Consider the following 25,250-nt stretch of genomic DNA (forward strand, 5'->3'; position numbering starts at 1 on the left):
ATCACTGAATTCTCCTAAGGAGCATCTTTCTTTTGACTTTTACTTATATATGTTCTCTTTTAAGTGTCTCAAAGAAGCCTGAGGCATTGTAGGCCCTTTGGGTACTTTGAATTTTTTGTAAAGTGTTAATGATACTTTATAATAATGACATCAAATGAATTGACATTTGATCACACACAAAAAATTTTAACTTACACTTTTTTCTTCATTTACTGGCTTTCAATGGACTTCCAAAACTTCTAGGGACCTATACAGAAAATGACCCTTTAAAATGAAAATATACCACTCTGTGTTTGTCATAAATATGTTATCAAAATATAAGAAAATCTATTAGTGGGGAAAGACAAGTAGAAGAATGTCAAAAAGTTGTGTAGAAAGAGATCATATCTACTACTTTGCTCAGTCATCCACTCTGCATTTTAAGAGAGACATTGAATATTTCTAAAATAAAGTGACCCACATGGTAGAGTATCTAGAAACAAAGTCAAGTGATTATTAATTTAAGGAAGTGCATGTGTTTAAAATACAGAATAGAAAATAAAATTAGGGCCAATCTTGAAAATTGCATAATTTTTGGAAGCAAATTTCATCACAATAGTTCTTGTTTTGTAACAATTAGATCAGTCCAAAAGGGAGATAGTGTATTCCTTATTGTATGAATTTAAGAAAAGGCTTTTTCTTTTCCTCCAGGAGTCATAGATGTTGTATTGAATATAAGCTTTAGATGGAACATCAAGCCAATGCCTTTCACGTTTCCTTTTAATGTTTGTGTTCGGTGTTTTTAATCGGGATCAGTACGGAGCCTCACTCATGGTAGATCTGCAGTATTTGTTTACTTCTGCTGTGAATTCATGTCATTTATGTTTATTGATGGTTCTTGATTCATGGGATGCTTATTATTTTCATGCAATAAAAAATAGATATTAGGCACTTTATGTATGTTGCATCTGGGTAATTCCCAACTGCATTGTTTATCATCAATGCAAGTGTCACATTGCCTGAGATACCTTCTCCAGCTCTCTCAGTCAGAGCAACTGGATGCCTTCTCTGTTGCCTTTAGAACTTTGGAAAATTCATACATACACAGAGATCTAAAATGCACACACACATCTATACATATAAACATGTACATGTACATGTATATGTATATATATCCACCCACATAAATATTTTACTTTTTCTTTCAATAAGTTTTTTCATATTTGTGTGATTTTTAACAACAATAACAGAACCCTATGGGGTCAAGTATACCATAGGCAGACTTTAAAGCAGAGTGTGAATATCTTAAAATTAACATATTATAAAGATAGAAAATATAATATGAAAATTGAACAAAGCAACTTGATAATTCCAGAATAAATGCTTAAGAATTCTGTGACTTCGATAATACAACTAAATAACACTTTCGTATATGTACAATAAAGTTTTCTGTTTCTCTAGAACAAAAAAAGGATTACATGGCTTCCAATGAATGTGTCCCTTGGCTCTTTTTTTTTTCGAGTTAAGTTTTATTTGGGGCAAAATGAGGACTGCAGACCGAGAGACAGCAGTTCAGATAGCTCTGAGAAGCTGCTCCGAGGAGGCAAGGCGGGGAGCCAGGTTATATAGAAGTTTTGTAACAAAGGGCAGGTAGTCTGAACATCAAAAGATTATTGTTAATTAAGGAAAACCAGATATCTCAAGTTAAGGAATTTAGGGCTTTTCTATCTGTATCACGTGACTATACGATGCACACCACAACTTTTTGCCAAGCTATCAAATCCGTATTAGGGCTTTGTTTGCTTGCTTGATTGTTTATATATCCATAGCTATTTCCGTGTTCTCACCAAGTTCCAGCTTGTGTTACACTTACATTTCTTTAAGACTTTAGAATAGTATTACCGTGTCGTCAACAATAACTCAATTTCAGCTTTTCTACTAAAAGCTGAAATTGAGTTATTGTTGACGACACGGTAATACTTTAGAATAATATTTCTTATGGAATCAGGAAAGCTGAAATTGAATTATTGTTGATGACAAGGTAATACTATGCTAATAAAAGACTAAAGGCACCCTGCATCCTTGATACAAATTAAAAGATAGATCAAATGCCTTCGAAGAGGAAAGTCCACCCTCTTTCTCTAAAATAGACAAGAAGAAATACTATCTACTAAGGAATGTGAAAGAGAGATTTTGATTTGTAATGAATATATCATTTTGGAAGTGTGCTTTGGTATCATTAAGTATTCACTTATTTTCTTACTGATTTACTCAGCCCCCATTATTGTCTGCCATATGCATTACCCCATGTTACATGCTGAAGTGGAGAGGGGTGATAGCAAAGACGAATTGGGGAAAATGGACATTAACAGTGTACCAAAGAAAACTTAAAGTTCTGCAGAAAATCGTAAGGACATCTGGAAGAGGTGGTCACTTGCTCTGACTTGAGGGAGCTGGAGAAAGCATTTCAGGTGAGGCCATGCACGTCTTGGTCCAAACATTGCAGTGTGACTTCACCAGGTGAAAAGGATAGGTATTCCTAGAAGACACACTAGAAATCACAGAGGGGGGAGAGGAAATCAACAGCAACAAAAATATAACAGTGCATTAGGCAATAATAAAAGTTTTCAAAATGACTAGTCATAGGGTTTGGGAAGAATTGCAAGACAAGGTGACTAACAAAAGAGATAGGACCACACTGTATAAGTTTTTGTTGTTGTTTGCTTCATAATTCCTAAAGAAAATGGCAGAGTCAGCCAGTACAGTAAAATGTAATGTTTACAGTCAAAGAGGTCTCAAGGTAGGGTAAGAAGCAACAGTAGAGCTCTGGTCTGCAGTGTCATGCATTCCAACTGCCTCTTCTGTGCTTTTTTTCCTTTTGTGCTCTCTGCAAGTCACTTAGTGTTCTTATGTTATCTTCCGTGTTTCCTCTTCTTAAAAACATCCGGCAAAACCAATTCAACCTAAGGTGTAGAGCCCCAGAGTGAGGACCATGCTAAGCCATAAGAAATGACACACAGGTTATGGAATCAGGATTATTAAAGAAATACCACTGGGGAGAAATAAGGTCGTGTCTATGCTAATTACCGACATCCAAAGGAATTATGAACTCCTACGTTTTTACTCAGTGGCATTTCTACAGTGAGGCAGGAGGAGAGGTAATCCTCCTCAGAGATGTAGTTGTGAACATATTCTTAGTTCTAACACACCACTCCTACTTGTCCTGCTCTCCCAATTCACTTGGCCACATGACTTGTTTTGACACTACAGGCCATTGGGTACCAGCCATCACGGATTAGTCTGTAAATCTGTTTTCTACTTTAGGTGCCTAATTTCTCATTCATTATTTGCTTTGTTCCCTTCTATGTCCAATCATTCTCCTATCTATTTTCTCTAGTCTCTAAAAACCTTGACAGCAAATTTATGGTAACTATTTGATTTTTATTCATAAATTTAACTTACATATCACAACAAAGTACTTTGCAAGCAGAGTGGAAGGTCATTGCCATAAGGAAGTTGAGGGGCACTAAAAAGAGATTTTGTGGAAACTGTAATGTTTAACCTGGATATACCTATAGGTAAGATTATAAGGTGGCAGAAGAGGGAGTGTCAGGCAAGAAGTTTGGAAGCCAGTAGGATTAGGGGTATTTAAGAATGTCATAACCAGGTGGCTTGAAACTGTCATAAAATGCAATAATCAACCATTGTCACTGGTTGGGTTCTCTGGAAGTAGATGTTGAGGATGGGGTGTGGTGTGCAGAATATTCAAGAAGAATCAACACCCAATGAAAGACAAAAACAAGGATTGCCTCAGGAATAAAAATGATAAAACTTTTAGAAATTATTAGTGTAAGCCACTGTTAATAGATTAAAAGAGACATGATACTTTTGATTATCTCAGTATTTACAGAAAACGACCCATGACACCATTTAACATCCTTTCATAGTAACCAGAACAACAACAACATAAACCTCAGCAGACTAGAAATGAAAAGATACTTATTTTAACTTGATAAAGACAAAAATCAAAAAACAAAACAAAATAAACATCATACTGGAAGGTGAAGGGTTTAAACCATTTCTTTTAAAATTGGGAACGTGAAAAGAATGCCCACTGTCACTGCTCTATTCAACGTTGTGCTAGGAAGCCTAGCTAAGGTAGTAAGACAAGAAACGAAACTATCATGTATAAGAAATATAAAGGAGGAAACATAATCATTATTAGCAGTAGATAAAATAGTTGTCAACATGGAAACAAAACTCTAAACAAATTTTTGAATTTCAAAGACAGTTTAGCATGTTTGCAGGATATAAGAATATTACCCTAAAAATCGATTGCAGTTAGATATCACAGCAACAAATTATTAGGAAACATGAAGACATCATTTACAGAAATACATAATGCCCAATAATAAATCTAAAAGAATATGTGTTTATGTCCTTTATGGAAGAACATTTTCAAATTTTATTGAAAAACATTGGATAAGTCCCAAGACGTTATTAAAGGAATATCAATTTTCCTCAAATGTGTCTAAATACAATTCTAATAAAAATCCCAAAGGTGGTACTTACCTAGCTGGCAAGAATATTCCAAAATGTATATGGCAGAAATAGGGCCAAAATAGCCAAGAAAACAATATTTTTAAGATGTTAGTTCAAAACAATTGTGATAAATAAGAACAAAGTTGGGAATGTTACCCCAACTGATTTTGACTTACTATAATCATGTCAGTATGAGACGTGTAAAGATGGATATGTAAATCACTGAAAGAGAATAGAGTCCAGAATTAAATCCACACATAAAGGGATGGTCTGTTGATTTTCAACAAATGTGCCAAAGTGATTCAAAGGGGAAAGACATATTTTCAATAAATGGTGCTAGAGCAATTAGATATACATATTCAATAAAATGATCTTTGACTCTTACCTCAAAGCATATATGAAGATAAACTCAGAATGGATCATAGACCTAAATGGAAGAGCTAAAACTATAAAACTTGTAGAAAAACTATGAGAAGATATTTGTAGTTCTGAGTTTCTATATAGACTCATAAAAATTTTTATTGATATATGGGACACAACATACTAATAAACTAGATTTTGTTAAATTTAAAAGCTTTTGCTCTTCAAAATACTCTGTTAAGGAATTAAAAAGACAAGTCACAGACTGAAAGCAAATACTTGTAAAACATATATTGGACATAGGATTTATATTCAGGGTATGTAAAGAAGACTTGCAGCTCAGCAATAGAAGAAAAAAATCCAGTAAGGAAATTGGCAAAATATTTGTATAGAAACTTCACCATAGAGGAAATATATAAATAAATGGTAAAATAAGCCTGTTTTTTTTGAGCCTGTAAAATACCAATGGTAATTTTTTTTAATGTCCTGTTTTTTTAATTTTTGAAGTGTGAGTGTGGTGCGAAGGTGTGTCTGGGTGTGAATCTGCACCTGTGCCCTGCAGTGTGAAATGTGAGGAGAGACATGGAGGGGGAGAATGAAGCCCAGGGACTAAGGTCCACTGGAAAGACCAGCAGCCTGGTAGAGGCCATGCAATTTAAGATAAACAATAAGGGAGGGGAAATGGTTGATGACAGAAATAAGGAGGGACTGGGAGAAGTATGAGAATCTATATAACCTGATCACTCAGAAATAGGAACTACGAAATGTCGGTTATGCAAAAAGGGGAACTCTGAATTACCAACTTCAGCCTTGACCAAGGTCTTATTCCTCCTCCCAGAATTAAAATACAGATTTTCTTTCCCTTTAGAGATACCTGAGTAATGGTGGCATAGTGATTGTAAATATATTAAAATATTTTCTAATTTCCCGAAAGTCATTGACAAACTATAGTGACTTCAATAAAAACTAAAAATATCTAAAATAAAAATGGTATAGACAACAATATTTTGCTTCAAAACTTATACTATATTCTTAGTTTTATCATATTTAATTTTCCTTTTAAAATTGATTAGCCATTTTCAATTTAAAATTTTCTATTATGCATATGTATAAATATATTTTGAATACCATTTCCATGCTTAACTTATTTACATAAATCATGAAAAAATAACTTTTAGTTTGTATAAAGATATAATTTAATATCTGGTGGGAAGAATAGGTATGTAGCTGAAGATCTTTCTTGTGGATTACATTATGTATGGTCTCTGGATATGAATGTGATCTCCAGAACTTTTTCTACATTGGATGAATACACCTAAGGACTTGCTTGACCACCTTACATATATGAGTATTTGTAGATACCTAAGTGTTTTCTGTTTGAATCAGAATAAATAGAGCTGAATTTGTTTTAGGTTGTAGAATTTCTCCAGCATAACATGGGGCTAAACGCCTTCAAATCACTTGTTTTTCAACTTGGACATACATGAATAGGCAGGATTATCTATGTATTTCATTTGAAATACACTAAATGCTTCAATCCGATATCAGTGCTTAATTTTCTCTCTGAACATCTGTCTAATTTTATAGTGAACTAGGCTAAAAAAAAGCACAAAAAGGGACTTCCCTGGTGGCGCAGTGGTTAAGAATCCGCCTGCCAATTCAGGGGACACGGGTTTGATCCCTGGTCTGGGAAGATCCCACATGCCACGGAGCAACTAAGCCCGTGCGCCACAACTGCTGAGCCCACATGCCACAACTACTGAAGCCCACGCACCTAGAGCCCATGCTCTGCAACAAGAGGAGACACTGCAATGAGAAGCCCGCACACAGCAACGAAGAGTAGCCCCCGCTCGCCGCAACTAGAGAAAGCCTGCACGCAGCAATGAAGACCCAACACAGCCAAAAATAAATAAGTAAATAAGTAAATAAATAAACAAAACAGAAAAATATAAAGAAAAGCACAAAAGAAGTAATATTTATGAGCAGAAATCCTAATGGGTCATGATTTTCCACCAAAGAGACTAAAATATGTCGTCAGTTTAATACACCACTCAGTAGGAGCACTGTACAATAATTCCACCTCTTCTTCATCTGGGTACAATTTCTGATAACATTATTCACTTGTTCTTTGGATGTAGTAAACTTTTACCTTTTGAAAATTTGCTTCACATTCTCCAGGTCGGAGGATGCATGATGATGAAGAAACGAGTAAGTATTCCTTTACCCAGCTCTGTCCAGGGCTGCTGCAATATTCGATGCACAGACTGTACAATGAAAAGCATGCACAGCCATACACAGCAGCCCGTGCGCACTATCACCCCTGTTTTCTTCCTTCATCTGTGGAAATCTGCAGGAAGCCAAGTGTTGCCATAACTGTAGCCTGTTGCCTCAGCTTCTTTGCTAATCAGAGACCAGACCACCACCACCAAGCTATAAAGTGGGTGGGGCTGGGCTGTTTCTTTCTGCTCTGTACCTGAGCTGTGGAATTTGGTTCCAAGAAAAGAGCTCTATCATGAAAATAAGCTATTCTCCCAATCATTCAAATGGGAATTTCAAAACTTGGACTTGAAAGGACTTCCAACATATTCTAATCAAGATCTCTTCTCTGTCCAGATCCTCTCTTTTCCTATTTTCAAATGCAGCAAATAAACATCCTGACCCAAATGTTCCAAATTGCTAAAGAATTCATATGATGGTACTGGATTGACCTCCAAATGAATGTAAGGTGGTGTATTTTCACCACTTGCCATGCTTACACAATAGAATATGTACCCAATGAGATTTTTAGTTGCATATGTCTTGGCCTCTACTGGACTAGTTTGAGCCTTAGAATCTTTTAAAATTCAATAAAGTCTAGAATAAGGACACTCAGAGCATCTCTGCTGTTTTTGCTTTTGCCCACCACTTTCTTTGGTGACAACAAGCACTAATAAAGTGTATCTCTCTTTAATATTCATGTGTGTTAGAAATGAAAAAAAGAGAAGTGTGTGTAATGTGTGTGATCCTTGTATCTTAAGTAAAAACTCAAATGTATCAGCTAAATATGCATTTTCCTAGCGCCATTTTGCCCATTGAGATGGTATGGATACATTTCTTTAAGCGCACCAATGATAAGTGATGAGCAGTGACAATGACTTGAGATCAACTTGTTAGTTGAAGATCTGCCTAGAATGCCTGGGTCAGAGGGCTCTCACACTTTCTCTTAGATCTTTCACCTGCTCTCTGGTGCAGTTCAGGGGCCTTTTCTCCAGCTTGTCCAGCACTCTGAGCCTGCATCGACTCTCTGCAGGGTGCCATAGACAGAGAGGTAAACCCAGTCCAATCCATGATTTCAAGAGAATTTTAAGAGAAGTAAGCATGCCATATAATGCGTGCCTTGAAAGAGGTATGTCTCCAATGCCAGAGAAGTTAAAAACAAGAATCTCATTTTCAGGTAGGGCAATAAGAGGAAAGCTACCTGGAAGAAGTGACATTTAGGCCAACTTTGAAATTTGGGTATTATTTTAATGGGCAGAGAAGCACAGGGGCTCTTGTGCCAGAGAGCATGGCATTAACTAATGTGTGGAGGAATGTTTGGGACTAATGTGAATAGTCCAGTTTGCCAGATGAGTGGAGCAAAATATAAGGCAGGAACCAAGAAAGTTGAGATCTGGAGAACCAAGAAAGTTGAGATCTGAATACAACTTATTGAGGAACAGGGATGTGATGTAACTGGGTTTTAGCAAACTCATCAGAAGGTGGTTTTCATATGGGATGAGTAGTAAGAGGCTAGAGGTGAGAAGGCCTGGTAGGAGGTGAAAGGTGAGAAGGGGATTTATAGGAAGGATGATGCATAGACAGATGGCTCTAATAGTCTTAACTAATTAATTAATTCCTGCTGAGCACTGGGGATATGTGCTGAGCAAAAATTCAGTCTAATACAGTGGGAGAAATTAAATAATCACACATCTGAGCAGAATCACATCTGTGATGAATACTTGACAGAAGCAATTTGACTCTAGGAAGATTTCAGAACTTGGGGGAGTGATTGGCAATATTATACTTTGAGCCCCAGATAATGTCGCATTAAGGAATTTGGGTTTGTCTTTTAGACTGTGAAAAACCACTGAAAATTTTGGATCAGAAACTAAGATTAAGAAAGCAGCCTTTCTCTTGGTCAACGTGGTCTTCTTTCTAGAGTTGGGATATTACATTATATACACCATGAAATTCTAGAAACAATCAGAGATGGGAAATCCTATATATGCCTCTTCTACCTTGAGTTGATGTCCAGTGGTCATTCAGTCAAATGCTTTTTAAAAGAATACTTCTGTTAAAACTTCAGTAATTCATTCAGAACAGTATAGCAACTGTACTTATGTTATAGTGCCTTGGATAATTAACGGATTCTACCTTTCCAGCATTGTGTTGTTTAATTTTCTGGAGTTACTGTTGGACATATCTGGTTATTTTTTCTCAGGTTGACATAAAGTCAAAATGAAAATAAGTAAGGAGAAGCATAGTGACCTTAAAAACTGTAACTTTAAAAAGTACTTCTGTGACTTATGAAACTTCTATCAAGGATTCTTATCGATTATGTTTATCATTTTTTACTGTATAGGTCCAATTTAAACACTTCCTTTAAAATTTATTGCCAAAAAACCTTTCTCTCAATTAACATATATTTGTAGTTTTTTTTCTAAAAATCATTATTCTCACCTGTTTATCTTAACTTCAAAGAAATTGAGGATCTTTTCTTTATAGTGGTAAAATATGCATAACGTAATATTTATCGTTTTAACTGTTCCGAAGTGTGTAATTCAGTAGCATCAAATAACATTTGCAATGTTGTGTAATCATCACCACTATATCTAAAACTTTTTGGTCATCCCCAACAAAACCTTTGTATCAATTAAACAATAATTCCTCTTTCCCCTTAACTCTATTCTACTTTCTGTCTCTATGAATCACCAAATGATTGTTGTTTTGTATCTGGACAATTTCACTTAGCATAATTTTTTCAAGATACATCCATGTTGCAGCATATATAAAAATTTCACTTCTTTTTATGGCTGAATAATATTCCTTTGTATGTATATATCACAATTTGTTTAGACATTCCTTTGCTCAAGGACACATGTTATTTACACCTTTTGGCTATTGAGAATAACTTGGCTATGAACATTGGTGTACATATATATGTTCAAGTCCCTGCTTTTAATTCTTTTGAATGTATACCTAGGAATGAAATTGCGGGTCATATGGTAGTTTCATGTTTAGTCTTTTGAAAAAACAACAAACTGTTTTCAACAGCAGCTGTACCATTTTACATTCCCACCAGCAATGCACAAGAGTTCCAATTTCTCTACATCCTTGTCATCACTTGTTCTCTTTTTTTTTTTTAACCCATCCTAGTAGGTATAAAATGCTATCTCATTGTAGCTGTGATTTGCATTTCCCTAATGACTAATGATATTGAGCACATTTTCATGTGCTTATCAGCCATTTGCATATCTCCTTTGAGAAATGTCTATTCAAGTCCTTTGCCCATTTTTGAATTGGGTTATTTGGTGTTATGGAGTTGTGGGAGCTCTTTATATATTCTGGATATTAATCCCCTATCAGATGTTATTTGCAAATATTTTACCCCATTATTTATTTATATAATTTGATAGTATCCTTTGATGCACAAACATTAATTTGATCAAGTCCAATTTATCATTTGTTTCTTTTGTTACCTGTGCTTTGGTGTCATAGTCATTAAGTCGTTGCCAAATCCAATGTAATGAAGACTTTAAATTTTTTTTCCCTGAGTTTTACAGTTTGAGCTCTTAAATTTAGATCTAAAATTTAGATCTTTGATCCATTTTGAATTGACTTTTGCATTTAATATGAGGTAAGGGTCCAACTTCTTTTGCATGTGGATATCCAGTTTTCCCAGCACCATTTGTTGAAAAGACTTTCTTTTTCCCATTGAATGGTCTTGGCACCTTTGTCAATAATCAGTTTACCATATATGTGAGAGTTTATTTCTGAGCTCTCTATTCTATGCCAGTGGTCTATATGTCTGTCCTTAATGCCAATACCATTCTGTATTAGTTACTACAGCTTTGCAGTAAGTTTCAAAGTCAGGAAGTATGAGTCTTCCAGTTTTCTTTCTTTTTTTTAGGACTGTTTTAGCTATTTAAGGCCCCCTAAAATTCCATTTTTGTGAAAAGAACTATTGGTATTTTGATAGGGATTACATTGAAGCTGTAGCTTGCTTTGGGTGGTATTAACATCATAAAAATATTAAGTCTTCCTAGCCATGAATATAAATATCTTTCCATTTATTTTTGTCTTCTTTAGTTTCTTATTTAGTTATTCATTTATTTTTTGGCTGCGTTGGGTCCTCGTTGCTGCGAGCGGGCTTTCTCTAGTTGCGGTGAGTGGGGGCTACTCTTTGTTGCAGTGCGCGGGCTTCTCATTGCGGTGGTTTCTCTTGTTGCAGAGCAGGGGCTCGAGGCACGTGGGCTCAGTAGTTGTGGCACGTGGGCTCAGTAGTTGTGGCACGTGGGCTGTAGAATGCAGGCTCAGTAGTTGTGGCGCATGGGCTTAGTTGCTCTGCAGCATGTGGGATCTTCCCGGACCAGGGATCAAACCCCTGTCCCCTGCATTGGCAGGTGGATTCTTAATCACTGCGCCACCAGGGAAGTCCCTTCTTCAGTTTCTTTCAGCAATATTTTGTAGTTTTGAGTGTACAACTCTTTCACCTGCTTGGTTAGATTTACTACAAAGTATTTAATTCTTTTAGGTGCTATTATCAGTAGGATTGCTTTCCTAAATTTTTTTTGGCCTTTTTTATTGCTGGCATTTAGAAACACATCTGATTTTTGCGTGTTGATCTTGTACTCTGCAACTTCGCTGAATTTATTAGTTTCTACTTGGTGTATTCTATATGCTGGATGGTGTCATCTGCAATAGTTTTAGCTCTTTCTATTTTGGATGCCTTTTATTCACTTTTCTTTTCTGATAGCTCTGGTTAGAACTTCCAGTAGAATGTTGAATAGCAGCAGTGAAAGTGGGTATTCTTGTTTTTGTTCCTTATCTTAGGTGGACAGTTTTCAGTCCCTTACCATTGATTATAATGTTAGCTGTGGGTTTTTGTAAATATTTTTTAATAGGTTGAGGGATTTTCCCTCTATTTCCAGACTTCTGGAAGTTTTTTTATCATGAAAGTGTGTTTGATTTTGTCAAATGCCTTTTCTGCATCAATTGGGATAATCATGTGGTTTTTTTCCTTGTTCTATTAATGTGACACATTACATTGATTAATATTCTTATGTTGAACGACTCTTACATTTCAGGAATAAATGCTGCTTGGTCATGGTAAGTAATTATTTTAAAATGCTATTGGATTCAATTTACTAATATTTTGTTGAGGATTTGTGCATCTATCTTCATAAGGGCTATTGATCTGTGATTTACTTTTCTTGTGGTATTTTTTTTTCTGGCTTTGATATAAATTAATGCTGGACTCATAAAATGAGGTAGGAAGTGTTCCCTCCTTGTCAATGATTTGGAAGAGCTTGAGAAGGATTGATATTAATTCTTCTTTAAATGTTCGGTAGAATTCTTTTGTGAAGCCACCTGGTCCAGGACTTCTCTTTGCTGGTAAGTTTTAGATTAATAATTCAATCTCTTTACCTGTTATAGGTCTGTTGAGATTTTCTCTTTCTTTGTGAGTTGGTTTAGGGCATTTGTGTGTTTCAAGAAGTTTGCCCATTTCTCTAATGGTTATCTAATTTGTTGGCTTACAGTTGTTCATAGTATCCTTCTATAATTCCTTTTTGCCTCTATAAGGTTTGTAGTAATACTTCCACTGTTATTCTGATTTTAGTTATTTGTGTCTTCTCTTTTTTATTTTGTCAGTCTAGCTAAAGGTTTGTCAATTTTGTTTAGTTTTTCAAAGAACCAATTTTTGGTTTCATTAATATTTTTCTATTGTTTTATTTCTCTATTTTGTTAACTTTGCTCTAAACTTTGTTGTTTCTTTCCATCTGCTAGCTTTGAGTTTGGCTTTATTTTCCTTTTCTAGTTCCTTATGGTATGAAGCTGTTGATTTGAGATCTGACATTTTTTTACAATGTAAACATTTGCACCTATAGATTTCCCTCTGAGCACTACTTCCACTGCATCCCATAAATTTAGTATGTTGTGTTTTTATTTGTTTCTAAGTATTTTCTAATTTATCTTGTGATGGCGTCTTTAAGAGTATGTTGTTGAGTTTCCACAAATCTGTGAATTTTCCTGTTTTCTTTGTTACTGATTTTTAACTTCACCCTGTTGTGATTGGAGAAGGCACTTAGTATGATATCTGTCTTTTCATCTATTCAGACTTATTTTGTGGTTTAACATGTGATCTGTCCTGTAGAATGTCCCATGTGCACTTGAAAAAACCTGTATTCTGCTGTTTTGGGGTAGTGTTCTATATGTCTTTTATATCTAGTTGGTTTATTGCATTTTTCAAGTCCTCTATTTTCTTACATCTCTTATGTCTGACTGATCTATCCATTACTGAAAGCAGGGCATTGAAATCACCACTATTATTATAGAGCTCTCTATTTCTCACCTTCTGTTCTATCAATTTTTTGCTTCATATATTTTGAGGTATTTTATTAAGTGCATAAATGTTTATAATTTCTATTTTCATTGTGATATCGAACCCTTTTAAATTTAATTTTTTATTGAAGTATAGTTGATTTACAACATTTTATTAGTTTCAGGTGTAGACATAGTGATTCAATATTTTTATAGGTTATATTCCATGTAAAGTTATTACAAAATAATGGCTATATTCCCTATGCTGTACAATATATCCTTGTTGCTTGTCTATTTTGTATATAGTAGTTTGTATCTCTTAATCCCATACCCCTATTTTGCCTTTCTCCCCTTCCCTCTCCCCACTGGTAACCACTAGTTTGTTTTCCATATCTGTGAGTCTGTTTCTAATTTGTTATATACCTTTGTTTTATTTTTTCAGATACCACATATGTGATAACATAGAGTATTTGTCTTTTTCTGTCTGACTTATTTCACTAAGCATAGTACTCTCTAGGTCCATTCACTTTGTTGCAAATGGCAGAATTTTATTCTTTTTTATGGCTGAGTAATATTCATAGTGTATATATACCACATCTTTATCCATTTATCTGTTGATGAATACTTAGATTATTTCTTGAGACTTTTATTAAGATACATCTTCTTTGTCTCTTGTAAACTTTTTAGAGTTAAAGTCTATTTTGTTTGATATTAGTGTAGCCACTCCAGCCCTATTTTCATCATCATTTGTATGAAATATTTTTTCTATCATTTTACGTTCAACCTATTTGTCTTTGGAAGTAATGTGAGTCTCTGATAGAGACCACATAGTTGAATTATAAATATTTATTCATTGTGCCAATCTCTGTATTTTTATTGGAGAGTTTAATCCATTTACACTTAAGGTAGTTACTGATAAGGAGGGATTTACTTCTGCCATTTTTCAGAAAACAAATATGTTTTCTCTATGCCTATAGGTTTTTATGTCCCTCATTTTCTCCATTACTGCTTTATTTTTAGTTAACTTTTCATAGTGAAATATTTCAATTCTCTTCTTAATTCTTTATACGTATATCCTATAGATATTTTCTTGGTGGTTACCATGGGTATTATATTTAATATCCCAAAGTTATAATAATCTAATTTGAATTGATGCCAACTTAACTTCAATAACATAAAAAAGCTCACTACTATACCACACCACCCTCAGTTTCTGTTATTAATGTCATAGATTACATCATTACACATTTTGTATACAATAAAATAGATTAATAATTTTTATGCATTTGTATTTTAAACGCTTTAGAAAATAAAAGTCAGGCTCAACCAAAATTACAGTAATAGTAGCTTTTACAGTTGCCCATGCATTTACCTTTACCCTAATTTCTTTATATGGCTTCAAGTTACTATCTTCCTTTCATTTCAACCTGAAGCACTCCCTTTAACATTTCTTGGAGGGAAGGTCTGGTGGTAATGACCTCCCTCAGCTTTTTAAAATCTAGGGGTGTCATTTCTCCCTCATTTTTGAAGAGTAGTTTTATTGGATATAAAGTTGCCCATCAACAGTTTTTTTTCCTTTAAGCATATTGAGTATATCAACCCACTGACTTCTGGCCTTCAAGCTTTCTGATGAGAAATTGACAGATAACCTCATTGGGGACCACTTGTATGTGATGAGTCACTTCTCTCTTGCTGCTTTCAAGATCGTCTCTTTGTCTCTGTCTTTCAACATTTTGATTATAATGTATCTCAGTGTGAGTATTTTTGAGTTTATTCTATTTGGAGTTTTTGAGCTTCTTGGATTTGTAGATGCATTTATTGCAATTTCAATCCTTTAAATTTGGGGAGTTTTCAGGCGTTATTCATTTCGTTCCTTTCTCTCTCTCTTCTCCTGATGGCATTCCCACAATGCCTATGTTGGTCCACTTGATGGTGTTTCACAGGTCTCTTAGGCTCTGTTCAATTTTCTTCATTCTTTTTTCTTTCTGTTCCTTAGACTTGATAATTTCAGTTGTTCTTTCTTTATGTTCACTTATTCTTCCACTTGCACAAATCTGCTTTTTAACCCTTTTGAGGTATTTTTCATTTCAGTTATTGTACTTTTCAGCATCAAAATTTCTTTTTGGTTCTATTTGAAAATAATTTATTCTCTTCATTGATATTTTTTAATATATTATTTTCCTTTGTCCATGTCTTCCTTTAGCTCTTTGAGTGTCTTTAAAAGAGTTGTTTTAAAATCTTTGTCTAGTAATTTTGACATCTCTGCTTCCTCAGGTACATTTTCTGTTGCTTTATTTTGCTTCTTTGAATCAGCTATACATTCTTGTTTCTTTGTATGCCTTGTTGTTTTTTTATTGAAAATTGGACTTTTGAATTTGATAACATGGAAACTGGGGAAATCAGATTTTCCCTTTTCCTCAGAGTTTGGTACTTTAAAAAGTTGCTATAAGGTGTCTCTGTATTGGAGTAAAAGCTTAAGATCTTCTGCATGTCTTTTCTGAGCTCCATATTTCCCTAGGTATGCATGGTGGCTTTCTAAATTCCCCCATATACATAGTTGCTTTTGAATATCAAAAACAAACAAACAAACAAAAAGCAAGCAAACAAAAAAACAGGTGGCTCTTTTAAACCTCCTGGAAATTACTTCAGCTGGTGGCAGTTGGAACATTGGTGGCCAGCCTCCATATCCACACTTCAGCAGTGAGAGCAGTAATTCACAGTTAGAACCAAGAACCTACATGTGGATGACAAGGATCTTATTGGCCACCCTGGCTCCAGAGGAAGCTGCTCCAGAAATTTGGGTTACGTTCTTCACAGCTGTCTGGTATGGGGCTGGGGTAGGGGGCTGAGTAGCTGCAACCACCCTAATGGTTGAAATAAACCAAAATTAATGAAAATGTCCTAGCCAAGCTATCCCCTTGAAGTTACAAGTGTTCAAATAAACTCCAAAGTTCCAAAGTATCCACCTCTGATAGTTTCTCCTAGTACAGTTGCTGTCCAGGTAGAGAGATGAATTCTTGGTGCTTCCAACTTCACTATCTTCCCTGACTTCATTCCCTTGAGGTTTAATCGTAATAGTAATGCATGATAACTTTTTAAACCATTTTGGTTTCCCTGTATTGGAGATCCTGATTTTCTCCTCTTTTATTAAATTTAGTGTCTATCAGCCGTTTATTGGCTACATTAAATAAATAACTTTAAGAAACCTAGATATTTTAATTAATCAGAAAATTACAGTGCACTAACATCCTAGTCAATCAAGTGTCTTCACGGCACTATAGTACCAATTTGTGGGGTAACTGAAATCACTTTTCTTTGCTATTACTAACTGTCATGCAGTATGAAATAATTTAAAGAGTATAAAGGTTCTTGAGGAGAGCAATTTACCTATGTTCTTTTTAAAAATCTTTTATTGGAATATAGTTGATTTACAATGTTGTGTTAGTTTCAGGTGTACAACAAAGGGAATCAGTTATATATATACATGTATCCACTTTTTTTTTTTTTTAAGATTCTTTTCCCATATAGGCCATTACAGAGTATTGAGTAGCATTCCATGTGCTATACAGCAGGTTCTTATTAGTTATCTCTTTTATATATAATAGTGTGTATATGTCAATACCAGTCTCCCAATTTATTCCTCCCCCCCCTTATCCCCTGGTAACCACAAGTTTGTTTTCTACATCTGTGACTCTACTTATATTTTGTAAATAAGCTCATTTGTATCATTTATTTAGATTCCACATGTAAGTGATATCATATGATATTTGTCTTTCTGTGTCTGGCTTACTTCACTCAGTATGACAATCTCTAGGTCCATCCATGTTGTTGCAAATGACATTATTTTGTTCTTTTTTATGGCTGAGTAATATTCCATTGTGTATATATATATATATATATATATATATATATATATATATCACATCTTCTTTATCCATTCCTTTGTTGATGGACATTTAGGTTGCTTCCATGTCCTGGCTATTGTAAATAGTGCTGCAAAAAACATTGGGGTGCACATATCTTTTCAAATTATGGTTTTCTCTGGGTATATGCCCAGGAGGGGGATTGATGGATGATATTGTAGCTCTATTTTTAGTTTTTTAAGGAACCTCCATACTGTTTTCTATAGTGGCTGTACCAGTTTACATTCCTACCAACAGTGTAGGAGGGTTCCGTTTTCTCCACACCCTCTCCAGCATTTATTGTTTGTAGGTTTTTGATGACAGCCATTCTGGCCAGTGTGAGGTGATACCTCATTGTAGTTGTGATTTGCATTTCTCTAATAATTAGTGACGTTGAGCATCTTTTTATGTGCTTTTTGGCCATCTGTATGTCTTATTTGGAGAAATGTCTGTTTAGGTCTTCTGCCCATTTTTTGATTGAGTTATTTGTTTTTTTGATATTGAGCTGCATGAGCTGTTTGTATATTTTGGAGATTAATCCCTTGTCAATTGCTTCATTTGCAAATATTTTCTCCCATTCTGAGGGTTGTCCTTTTGTTTTGTTTATGGTTTCCTTTGCTGTGCAAAAGCTTTTAAGTTTCATTAGGTCCCATTTGTTTATTTTTGTTTTTATTTTCATAACTCTAGGAGGTGGATCAAAAAAGATCTTGCTGCGATTTATGTCAAAAAGTGTTCTGCTTATGTTTTCCTTTAAGGGTTTTATAGTGTCTGGTTTTACATTTAGGTCTTTAATCCATTTTGAGTTTATTTTTGTGTATGGTGTTAGGAAGTGTTGTAATTTCATTCTTTTACATGTAGCTGTCCAGTTTTCCCAACACCACTTATTGAAGAGGCTGTCTTTTCTCCACTGTATATCGTTGCCTCCTTTGTCATAGACTAGTTGACCATAGGTGCATGGGTTTATCTCTGGGCTTCCTATCTTGTTCCATTGATCTATATTTCTGTTTTTGTGCCAGTACCATATTGTCTTGATGACTGTAGCTTTGTAGTATAGTGTGAAGTCAGGGAGTCTGATTCCTCCAGCTCCGTTTTTTTCCCTCAAGACTGCTTTGGCTATTTGGGGTCTTTTTTGTCTCTATACAAATTTTAAGATTTTTTGTTCTAGTTCTGTAAAAAATGCCATTGGTAATTTGATAGGGATTGCATTGAATCTGTAGATTGCTTTGGGTAGTATAGTCATTTTCACAATATTTCTTCTTCCAGTCCAAGAACATGGTACATCTCTCCATCTGTTTGTGTCATCTTTGATTTATTTCATCAGTATCTTACAGTTTCCTGAGTACAGGTCTTTTGCCTCCTTAGGTAGGTTTATTCCTAGGTATTTTATTCTTTTTGTTGTGATTATCTATATTCTTGGCATTAACATTTACTAATAGAATGAGTTCCTTCTGGGAAAAATCAGCTTGAGTGACTTCAAAGTTTTGGAGAGTACCACCATGGTAAAAATAGGTGGGTAAGTATAGATAGATTTCAGCGTGAAAAATTATCAATTTGCCTTTAATAGCCCTGAGTTTGGTGCTATAAGTGCACTTAAAGGCATGACTTAACAAAGAGGGATTTAGAAAGGAAATGCCGTTGACTTCCCAAGCTGTGCACTCCATGGGATACAGTTTTGTAATAAAGACCGTAGAAAATTACGAAACTTCTGAAAGAAACTTCCTGTCTGTGTATGTATATGTGTGTGTTTACAGTTTATACTGGATTAGGATTGTAAACCTTGATAGTGTCTAAAAATATTAAAGGGGAATATGAGGATGTAAGCCAAATAAATGAGGACTGCTAGAATGTTTAATTGTGTATTAGTCTTTTATTAGCAGTGTATGTTCTTCAGGAAGCAGCTGCCTGAGAACCCATCTCCTGAGAAAAAACAGCTCTGAGTTTGAAATTCAGGGCTCTCAGAATGAAAAGTGGTGACCCTCTAGAATTTTAGTCTTATCACTAAATTTGCAAAGTTGGATTAGACCAAGCCCAGCTCTTTATCAACTGCATTATTATTCTCTTCCTTGGGCCTTGGTTAACTCATCCATGGAATTGTGGAGTCACACTAGATATCCTTAAAGTCCCTCTTAAATGCATGTCCTCTGGTCGCACACATGTCAGTCCTCTAGTTAAACTTTCTGTGCCACAGATGTTGTTTTGTATAGCATCCTGCAAGTGTTGTCCAACTCTGCTGAGAGGGCTCCAGGCAGACCAGGAGAGTCTGGGTTCATTACAAACATCCCTCTTTGAAAACCAATGTCCGTGGTATTCACCTATCTTTTCTTAGCTAGTTGGATCTTACTTCCATATGTTACTACTCCTCCGTTAGGTCTTATACTCTCAGCCAATCTTAGACATGGCCATTGAGTTCTAAGGAAAAATTTTCAGAATCCTCATCTCCTGTTTGTTTTCCTCTAGAGCTACATTTGTTCATTAATGTGCCTTTTGTAATGTGGTATCCACCCTGACTGAAGCTACTAAAATAGTCTAATTACTAATCAGTATGTTGAGACTGTTGCTGTGATCCTTCAGTGGTTAGACATGTTCTTCATACTTACTATTTCATACTTACTAGTCAGTATGAATTTTAAAATTAAAGTGCATATTTAATCTAGTATTTATTTTTCCTCTTTTAGTCCTCTTAAAGTATTAATGGTGTCTCTTATAATCAATAATTCTTGTGCTGGAAAAGTAATAAGGTGCTCTGATGTTTGCACAAGTTTCTAATAATGTACCAAAAGATAAAGTATATAAAGTACAACTATCTTGCCATAATCAGTCCTAAGGAATTGGTTTTCGTTCTGGAATTATACTTGAATTTCAATTTATTAAACCCACGCCCATTTCTCTCCCCTGTGCTATTTATATTTATAATCATATGAGTATTATTTTAGCTGTTACAGATCCAGGTAGCTGCTATTTGATGTTGACTCTCCACTTCTGTTCAACTGCTAATGATAGCAAGAGCTCTGTGGTCCCATAGGACTCATATTTTATTGTATTGCTATGGCTGCCATGCTTGTTATTTCCTCAGCCTCTTCTGCAGAATGAATTCTGTAGGAATTTTTACGTAATTTCAATTTTGAATTTTGTTTAACATAACAGCATGCTTACTTTTAAACATAAAGGAAGGAGACTGATTGATTTCTACTCTTTGCCATCCTATTTATTTATTTATTTATTTAATTGTGGTCTAGTTGGTGTACAATGTTGTGCCAATCTCTGTTGTACAGCAAAGTGACTCAGTTATACACATAGAGACATTTTTAAAAATATTATTTTCCATTATGGTTTATCCCAGGAGATTGGATACAGTTCCCTGTGCTTGGGTATAGTTCCCTGTGCTATGCAGTAGGACCTTGTTGTTTATCCATCCTGTATATAATAGTTTGCATCTGCTATAAAATAAAATTCATTTAAAATAAAATTTATTTTCAGCTATAAAATAATTAAGTCATAGGGATGTAATGTACAGCATGGTGACTACAGTTAATAATACTGTACTGCGTATTTGAAAGTTGCTAAGAGAGTAGATCTTAAAAGTTCTCATCAGGACTTCCCTGGTGGCGCAGTGGTTAAGAATCCGCCTGTCAATGCAGGGGACATGGGTTCAATCCCTGGTCCGGGAAGATCCCACGTGCCTTGGAGCAACTAAGCCAGTGAGCCACAGCTACTGAGCCGGTGTGCCCTAGAGCCCACGTGCTGCAACTACTGAAGCCTGCGCGCTCTAGGGCCCATGTGCCACAACCACTGAGCCCACATGCTGAAACTACTGAAGCCCACGTGCCTAGAGCCCGTGCTCCACAACAAGAGAAGCCACTGCAATGAGAAGCCCCTGCCTGCTGCAACTAGAGAAAGCCCACATGCAGCAACAAAGACCCAGCACAGCCAAAAGAAAATAAATTAAAAAAAAAAAAGTTCTCATCACAAGAAAAAAATTCTTGTGTATGGTGATGGATGCTAACTAGATCTGTTGTGGTGATCATTTTGCAATATATGTAAATATTGAATCATTATGTTGTATACTTGAAAGTAATATAATGTTCTATGTCAATTGTACCTCAATTTAAAAAAAGAAAATTTCAAGTATATATGTAAGTTGGAGAAGAGAAATGGAGGAGTATTTAGAGGTGGATATGGAGGTCAAAAGAGGTATTATGTATTTATTTTTTAAGATGCAAAACGTATGGTACCATTGTATGCTGATTGTAATGATTAAATAAAATTTTTATTGTTTATCCATGAGGTGGTGGTGTTGAATATCTGGGGCAGTATACTGCCTTGTATCTTTTTGTTGGAGAGAGTAGATAGATTCTGGTGCAAAGTGGAAGGTTTGGTCTCTGAACGGGGCATGGACAGTGAATCCACTGTGTCAGGAGGGAAGGCAGGGTGCATGGACACAATGGCCTGTAGGTGGGCAGATGTGGGGAAAATAGGGAAGTTGCCTTCCGATTGCTTCTGTCTTCTCAGGCCTATGGAAATGTCACATACAAATTGGCACTTGCCATCTACCTCTACAAAAATTAAATTATGAGCCACTGCATCTGCTGACCTTCAACACCCCCTGAAAGGAATTCAGGGTGGAGATCAGAAATGAGGCACTCTGTGCTCTGGAAAAAACTGGCAGAACAGGTCCTTAGACAGTTAGATATTTTCAGGAGATGATTTTATGAGCCCAATTCTTGCATCTCCTCATATTTAGAAAAGCACTAAAAAATTCTTCATGGTGATGTCTGCTCCTCATGACTAGCAGTAACCTTCACGAAACTAGCAGAACCTTCTGCAAAAAATATCTGCTTGATTGCATGTACTCCCCCTTCACCAAAATCACATATATACTGACCTTCCCCACTTCCTCTTTGGAGCACTTTCTCAGAGCTATTCGATATGCTGTCTCCCAGGCTATAGTCCTCATTTTGCCCCAGATAAAACTTAACTCACAACTCTCACGCTGTGCAATTGTTTTTAGTCAGCAGAAGCAAGTCATCAGCTGAGGGTGGTCACTGAGGAGGAGACTTGGGAAGTTTTCAGAAAGAGAAGATGTGAAGTATGAAATAATTTAGGAGCATGAGAGAGTGAACAGACAAAGGAATATGTTAGAATTGTTGGGCAACAATGAGGGCTCTTGTGAAGTTATTGGTCGTGATTTAAAGTGAGACCAAAACTTAGACATCTTAGAGGAGGTCTGGTCCGGGTCAAATCCTGGTTGTTCCTGTTAGTTAGATTCATCACCTGGACCAGGTCCATTCATTGATGCCTGAGCCCCGTGGAGGAGAGGACAAAGAGTTAGACGTGAAAACAAAAAAACTGTCAACAAAAGCTCTGAAATTTTGATACGTCTTTAAATTTTGTAAACCAAAGCAAAAAAGAAGACCATGTCCTCTCTCCTGCCCCTCATCAAGGGGCACCTCAAGGAATCTCCTGCTTTGCCACTGGTGGAATTTTCGGCCACACCAGGTGAGGATGGTAGTGCCTTTGAGGAACTTTATGGAACCTGATGAATGTGGAAGAGCTGGAGGACATCGCAGGTCCCAGGAAGATGTAGAGGATTAATGTGTAAATATCACATGGTAACTAACTAGAATGTTTCATCATCAACTACAAGACCCCTCTGGGAAAGCCCAGAAGGGCTTAACTGCGCTTAACTCATTACAGGCTTATAGTAGGAAGATTTCTAAACCTGGTTTTCCAAGATTCCTGTTCTCTGATTCTTCATTCAAACACTAATCTGGATACTGCTGTGAAGAGAATTTGCAGTTGTAGTTAAAACTGAATGGATTGATCTTAATACATAGAGTTTATCCAGGTGGACTGGACCCAATCAGGTAAGCACTTTGCGTACAGAGTTTGCTCCATCTGGCAGCAGAAGAGAAGGTCAGAGAGATTTGATGTACAAGGTGACTTGATAGATCATTGCTGGCTTGAAGGCAGAGGAAAACACATGAAAAGGAATGTGGGTGGTCTTAAGATGCTGAGAAAGGACTCTGGGTGACAGCCAGAAAATAAGGGACCTAACACTTCCAACAGCAAGGAACCGTACTCTAACAACCTAAATGAGCCTAGAGGCAGATGTCTTCCTAGAGTCTCCAGACAAGGAATCTGCCTTGCTAACACCTTCCTCTCAGCCTTATGATACTCTGACCATTGAATCCAGCCTGCTGTAAACTATACGTTAATAAATGGGTGTTATTTGAAGCCACTTAGCTTGTGGTAATCTGTTATGCATCAACAGGAAACTAATACATAGTCCTTTACATTTCGTTTGCTCAGGAGCCAGATGAGTTTCAGAACTGGGTCATTTGTGCCTATGCAGGTGGCACTCAGCCAAGTAAACTGCGGCCATGTGCTATCAAGTTCTCTCTCAAATTCACCAATATACCTGGGAGTTGTGCTGGTCTCCATAGCGGTTCAGTTAACGAGGTCTTTTTCTCAAACTTGGTGGGTTGATTTTGAGCATGATTCAATTGCAAAATTATTGTTTAACATAACTCTATCCATAAATTGTTATTTGTTTATTAACGGAGAGATATTAAAACTTTTTTACAAAGAATAAAAATCTTCACTTTCAGTTTTATGTTTCATTTTTTTTTTCACTTTACTAATTTTGTTCTGAGAGAGGAAGCCTAGTCTTTTTAACAAATGATGCTGGAGAAAACGGATGTCCACAGGCTAAAAAAACTCAACCCAAACTTCACCCCTTTCACACTAATTAACTCAAAAATGGATCACAAAATTAAATATAAAATATAATACTATAAAACTTTTAGAAAATATCCTGGGAGAAAACCTCTGGGATCTAGGGCTAGGCAAGGAGTTCTTTTTTAAGTACATTTTAATGAAATTTTATTTTCAATTGTAGATTGATGTGTACCTTCACTTATTCTGAGAGAAAATAAAATGTATTCAATTTGCCCTTCCAGGTTTGTAGACAAATCACATGAATTGATCATATTATAAACCCATAGTTGGTCAACAGTAGAACCATGCAGTGTTTTCCTGAGGAGAAACCTTTCTTTATGTTCATGAAATTTTTGGAGGATTAGGGCTGTAACTAGAGGGTCGGGGTAAGCTGGGGATTCTGCCAGTGGAGGTGAGAGCAGGGAGGGAATTCACCAAACCCAAGGACAGGCAAACCTGTCAGAAACTGCTGGAGAGAGAGGACAGTTACTTGGGATTCAAATCTGCTGATCAACCTTGGTGTGCTATGTTTTGTGGAACAATACAAATAGTATTTTCCAGCAAAAACTGGAATAGGTAATGCAAATTTAAGGATGCTAAAACGCACACATATGTATGTGTATATATACATACACAAAACATATATATGTATACATGTATATATCTGTATATATACGTCTGTGTATTTTTTCCAGCTTTATTGAAGTATGATTGACAAATAAAAATTGTATATTTTTAGGTTGTACAATATAATGTTTTGATCTACATACACATTGTGAAAATGATTCCACAATCATTTCACAAAGTGAAATCAGGAAATCATACCATAATCAAGCTAATTTACATATTCATTATTTCCCATAGTTATCTTTTGTGTGCGTGTGTGCCTGTGTGTCTGTGTGTGTGGTGAGAACACTTGAGATCTATTCTTCTAGAAAACTTCAAGTATACAGTACATTATTATTAACTATAGTCACCATGCTGTACATGAAATTTCTAGAACTACTCATAACTGAAAGTTTGTACTCTCCATATTTGTAATTTAAATTGTTAGGCAATAAATATGCAGGCATATTTTCCTATCCTCTCTCTTACACATCTTTCAAATAATGTTTTGAAACATTTTCAGTTTTTTCAGTAATTCAAATATAATTTTCAAACAGTCAAAAAAGCACACGGAGTTGTTTTTCA

General features: G+C 35.7%; 1 protein-coding gene across 12 annotated transcripts in view; it reads left to right on the forward strand.

Moving 5' to 3' along the window:
* Positions 1–25,250, forward strand: part of LOC132368245 (uncharacterized) — a 670,503-nt gene that overhangs the window by 528,536 nt on the left and 116,717 nt on the right. The gene's annotated exons all lie outside the window — the stretch shown is intronic.

The sequence above is a fragment of the Balaenoptera ricei genome, chromosome 6 (genome assembly GCF_028023285.1).
Source record: "Balaenoptera ricei isolate mBalRic1 chromosome 6, mBalRic1.hap2, whole genome shotgun sequence".
In the NCBI taxonomy this organism is placed as follows: domain Eukaryota; kingdom Metazoa; phylum Chordata; class Mammalia; order Artiodactyla; family Balaenopteridae; genus Balaenoptera; species Balaenoptera ricei.